The 6,000-nt window shown below is 37.3% G+C and overlaps 2 protein-coding genes across 4 annotated transcripts in view; one reads left to right on the forward strand and one right to left on the reverse strand.

Annotated features, from left to right (window-relative positions):
• The window catches only part of LOC116841929 (probable RNA methyltransferase CG11342), a 34,905-nt gene that overhangs the window by 26,200 nt on the left and 2,705 nt on the right, over positions 1-6,000 (reverse strand). The gene's annotated exons all lie outside the window — the stretch shown is intronic.
• Positions 566-6,000, forward strand: part of LOC116841927 (tribbles homolog 2) — a 40,981-nt gene continuing 35,546 nt past the window's right edge. Inside the window, exon 1 of the mRNA XM_032810422.1 lies at positions 566-784. The gene's annotated coding sequence lies outside the window, so the exon portion shown is untranslated. The remainder of the gene's footprint in view (positions 785-6,000) is intronic.

The raw sequence follows: 6,000 nt of genomic DNA on the forward strand, positions 1-6,000 counted from the left end.
CGATCGAATCGTTTCAACGCGTATCAATATTGAGATAACAAAAATTCTGATTCGTCATCATGAATGAACGGCGAATTGAACAAATCATACCACTCGTAAGTACATTATATGCTTTGATAAACTGATTGATTAATAAGAACCTGGAATACCAGGAGGAAAACATACGAGAGAGAGAGAGAGAGAGAGAGAGAGAGAGAGAGGGAGGGGGGAAAGAGATCACGTATAATTTTGCGTGTATGAGATTAAATATCTTTTTATAAGATTAAACATCAATCATTTCACAAAGGGGTAACGTCGCTGAAATTGCCAATAATTGCACAGTTTCGAAGAAACAACTAAGCTAATCGCCGGCCAGTTAAACCGTACACAAGAAGCGATGAGTAACAATCATCTGTGATTATCGACATCCGGTTTCTTGGCGAAACGATCGTTTCACGAGCCACAACGCGAAATGGGACAATTTCGTGCGATTTCATTCCCCCGGCTGTTTATTGCACACCGTGAACTCGCCGAACGGTGCGCCATAACGGAAAGTTACATTGTATGTCGTGCAATATATTATGAAGACAGCGTGACGGCGCACGTGATTCACAAAAGGCAGTGCTTGCGCGCGGCGAAGCTTAAATCACCGCGTTCCCTCGCAATCTTAGCTCTGATTAAGCGACGATACGTTTGTTACGAAAAGTCCGTTCCGCGTACTTCGACGTGCATCGCGGGTGTGCGTGCATTCTGAGCGATGTGGTGAAGCAAGTGACGGCGTGAGGTGGGATAATTTATTAGTCAGGTAAAGACGCGGCAGTTTCTTAACCCTTAACACTAGAAGGACCAAGGTAGCCAATTTGGCTCCTCACAAAATTCAAACAGCTATAACTTTTTTCAGTTTCTCTTCCATGTGATAACTTCTTGTGACTTTTCATCATAATCTTAATTTTGGTAAATAAAAAATTTAATTACATAAGATGGTGTGTTTAATTTTTATTTGTCTACGTAGAAGGACCGTTGGAGCCAATTTGGCTCCCTTATTTCTGATATTACTTTCACATATGTTTTATTACGATTTTATTAACAAATTTTATGACTTTAGACAGATAAATAAATATTTTTATACATATGTATCGGCCCATATGTTTTCATACGACATGATTAAAATCAATAAATACAAAATTAATAAATTAATAACAAAACTTAAAAAATAAAAACAAATTAAAAAAATTAAAAACAATAAATAATGAATATTAATAATTACCAGATATATATCATTTGATGCAGATCGAGTGAGATGGAAGTTGTGATTAACTTGTGTCTAGAAATAAGTCGTTTTGTGTTATTTATAAAATTATAAACCTTTATATCAATTTTTAATCCCCAGTTTTGGGTGATTTTTCATGTTCCCTATTGCCTTGATCCAGAAATGAAAAGCCATTTTGGAGTGTCTAAAAAATGGGAGTATTTTAAAGGATTCTAGCTCTTTTTTCGCGTGATTTTTCAACGAATTTTTCATGTATCCAATTGCCTTAGTCCAGAAGTAACATTTAGACATCTACTCGATACGACAAACTTTACAAAAACAAGCCAGTCTTTTGTCAGTAAAGTTTTTAGATATGATGTTTCCTTAAACCATTAAGGAAAGAATGCAACGCGAGTGATTAACCTAGATGAATCATCCTATACAAGTTTACCACGGTGTATCCTAAACGATAACGCGCGTCGGGGTAGGCTCTGTTAAAAGCGATGACGCACTTCTTCCTTCATTTCGACTGTCCAGAAGCTCCAACAAAAATAGTTTCGCTCACGCACGTTTGAAACGTGAAATATTTCGCGGCGCATTCTAGCTTCCCCCTCGCTTTATTTATATCCCCCTTTTTATTTATCATTCGCATTTTTCAATTTATTTTTATCGTACGCCACGAGAAGAGAGGTCGAGCCTAATAAATCTCGAGCTACAAGACTCTGGTTGCTGAGAAACCTCGCGATGTAACTTTGTACGAGAATATTTGCCAACTTCTCGTAATTGCTCTGCATGATATTCCAAATAAAGCAAGATTACCATTTCATTAATTATAAATCTTTCGGTCAATTTGAAATCGATTTCTCTTCGGTGGAACGTTAGAATAGTGTATTGCGTGAAATGTAGGAAAATACATGGTTTCCTTTATCGCTTGGATTAGTTTTGCTGTCGAATGATTATTAGATAAGCTCTGATGAGTCACGATTCGTCATTGAGAAAGATTCGACGAAGGGTATCCGTCATTGGCAAAGATTCTGACGAAGGTATCGGTCAGAGAAGAATGCATGACAATGACACCAACACATGCGTGATACGCGAAAGGATCACCGTGTTGCCTCTCGCCTCGACAATCACTTTCATTGTCTTCCAATCGCCCGATGCGATTCCGGATGCTTCTTGATGACTAATTTATCTTTGGTAATGATGACGCGCAATTAACTTCCGACCGAATCACGCACGACACGAGCCTCTGGCTCACGTAATAATGACGATAACAGGCGCAATCGTTCATCGTTCGCTCATTAACGAAAAGTTTCGACGCATGACGAGTGGCACGTATGCGCGTTAACTACAAATCCATATTTACTTTGATGTATAACGTCGAAGCATTACATGCTTCGTTTCAATAATGAAAAATTATATGATATTATCAGAATAATATTGCTAACACTGGCAGTAGAGGAGATCGGGGTAAGTTCGTAGAATCGGTTATTTCTAGTATTTACTAACAAGTTAGAAGATTAAGCAAGCAAGATTTTTAAACATGTCAAAGATGGCTTTGAAATTTCTGCTTGCTTGATTCTGAAATATGTCAAAGAACAGTAGAAATAATCGATTTTGCTAACTCAGCCCGGTGGCCAAATGTCTTCCCTACACATCAAACGTTGAACGTCGGACTCAGTGTGAACTCTCCATAAGTATATTATATCACGAATTCCAATATCGCTGTAACGCTTTGCTTTCAAACTGAAATTTTCAAGTACAAAATTCTCGGGCACTTATGAAACCGATTTATATATGACGCAGCAGAAGATCGAATATCATTCGGACGTATTATCAATAGTTATCCTTGAATGTGTGCACTTGACATTATCAGTCTCTATTAATGTTGCTACCGACGACACGTTATCGTTTGAAAGTAGGAAAGATAAGTCGAAGAAGGGTGAAGCAAAATGATTAAAGACTGCTCGAATCGAAGTGGGCGTGAGTCACGATAAATTTTAAAAACGTGCGTTCCACCTCGTGTAAGATACTTGAGAACAAAAAAACGGATCTTTCGATCCGATCAGCTGTGCGTTGTTGCTCGGCGATCCATTTTGGTAACGCGAATATTCGACGCGCCGGAAATCATCCGGACATAATTAATTGCGTCAGATCAATCTAGTTAGAATCGCTCACTCCACCACTCACTCTACTTTAGGCACCACTCCGTTCATTTTTATTGGGAGAATTCGGAGTCAGCTTTTCTGAGAAAAAGATTCGCTCTGTAAGCAATATTCGCTGATAGCCCTTGCGACTCGATTATATAAATAACACGTTAATAAGACAACGCGCGCGGAATTTTCATTCCGAGAAGCTGGTGCAAGTATCGTGGACGAACTCTCGAAATCGCTCAGTGCGCAATCAATCGAGATACTAACAATCGTAACAAAATAAATCTGAAGATAGGTGTTCGATCGTGAGAGAAAGAAAGGAAAGGTGGGAGAAAGAGGGCGAAAGATGTGCGTCAATCACAGCTGACTGTTTACTGAAACGCGAACCCCGCTTCCGAGCTAATTTTGTTCGATAATGACGAGCCGCTAATGAATGAACTGCCAGTGTTCGCATTCTTCAAAAGTCGGAACAGAGTCAGATGACGCAATACTTAGACGGATGAGGCCAATTCTCGAAAGACACGGGAAATATTCGTAAATAATCCAGATAGATTTTCATGATTATCCATCATGATTATTTATGATTACTCTTTTAATTACATTTATGAAATTACATTTATGAAAATGTACTTTATTGAATTTAATTATTAAATTTATATCATATGATCATGTAAATTTTTTGATACGCAAACAATTTTACTAAAAGTTTACACTCTTCTCTTTTACTAAAAGTTTACAGGTCTTTATATTACATTTAACATAACATATTGCTTAGAGCAAATTTTGATTATTTTTTTCGTTTTTTTTTTTTATATATTTCTATTTCGTCATTCTATGTAACAAATATGAGTGTAATTTAATCAGTTATAAGGGGCTCGACGTTGCTGAATTTTGTTATTTAACATACTCAAAGTTATTGTAAAATTTATATACATCAGTCTATCGAGGATTTTTCAGAAGCAACACATTTTTTATGGAAAAAATGATTTTTGACAAAATAAAGGCTGTTATGATTATTTTTTAAGACAAACATGATTTTACTTGATCAAGATTATAAATAAAAATATAAACTTTTCTTAATTAGTTTTCGAATACAAGTACGTTTTTTAAACGACACCCATAAATTATTCATTGTCTACATAAATGACATCCTGTACATAATTTACGTTTTGTCTACATGCAGATTATTAAAATTTACGTGTAAACGCTAAACCCTGATGCAAAATTCATATATCCCAAACGTTTGTACGTTTCGTTAATGCTACTGTGTTTGCAAATACGTCGTGATAACGAGCCGGCCGCGGTTGTCGTTGGCTGGTTGGCCGTCTCTGTCGAAACGACCATGATAAAACGGCAAAACAGTCACGGGTTACTTTCCGAATCTCATAAAACAGCCGACCCTCGTATTCCCGTCATCCGGTGACGAGCTGCAGCGTGTTCTTGTGATGAGTATCGATCGTCATAATCCTCTTTCGTGTTCTGCGCTCGCTCCTCATCGCGCACTGTCCGTCTCGCTCGCTAATCGCCGTGAACGCGGCACCCACGTAAGACTGCGCTGAGCCAGGTAACAAAAAAAAAAAAACAAAAGGAAAAGAAAGAAAAAGACGTAGTCTCGCATGCGGGTTGACTAATATCCGGTGGCCGGAACGCGAGTACGTTTGGAAACGCCGAAGGCCTGACTCGAACGCGATCTAAGCACCATGCAATCGGTCGTAGCTCTATCTTTCTTCCTTTTGATCTCTCTCTAGCTCTCTCTCTTTCTCTTGAGAAAGAGCGCAGTCATGTACGTGACCGCACGTTACATACATCGGCGCGTTTGATTTGTGCGTGTGTGTGCACTCCGGAGTACATTGAATCAGTGTGCGACACGTGATGGCTGATGTAAGTATACACAAGTACGTACCGCAATTATGTGTGTGTTTCAGGAAATAGGTTTGATTGTTAGAGATCTCGTGAATTTGTTTAAAAAAATTTCGCCTCGTGGCTAAATTTTACCCCAGGATTGCGTCACAGATTTCAAGTTTACGTCTACACGAATTGTTTACATATTTACGTGGTGTATGAACAGTCCGCTTTTTATGTAGACAATATCAGCTATGTAGAGAGAGAATATTGTAAATTATACAATATTAAAATATACAAAAAGGAGAATAGTTAAATTATGAGACAGTCCTATATTTGTTTTTTAATATTATTATAAATTATAAATATAATGTTTAAAAATGATAACATATTGCATAAAATTTTCATTTCATTGTGTGAAAGATCAATAGAACTCTGAAAGTAAGAATGTAACCAGAGAATTTTATAGACACTAACTTGTTTAGGGAACAAGTATAATGTATTAGGACCTTAACTTAGTTTCCGCCCGCAAATGTTAGATGGCAATGCAAACAGTTCTAGTAGTTATTACTAACGAAACAGGTAGTTTGTGATTAATTTCGACATTTCTCGATAACATTCAGTCAGCATACACAATTATTTTCCTAAACAACAATTTCTTTTGCTTTGTGAAAAATGGAACGCGATAAAGTGTTTTTTCGACATGTGCTTTTGCACTATTTTGATTTGAAAAAAAGTGTAGCAGAAGTTCATCGATTACTTGAAGAAGGTTATGGT

This window comes from Odontomachus brunneus, unplaced genomic scaffold (assembly GCF_010583005.1).
Source record: "Odontomachus brunneus isolate Ranch 3 - 2012 unplaced genomic scaffold, Obru_v1 Obru_scaffold_019, whole genome shotgun sequence".
In the NCBI taxonomy this organism is placed as follows: Eukaryota; Metazoa; Arthropoda; class Insecta; order Hymenoptera; family Formicidae; genus Odontomachus; species Odontomachus brunneus.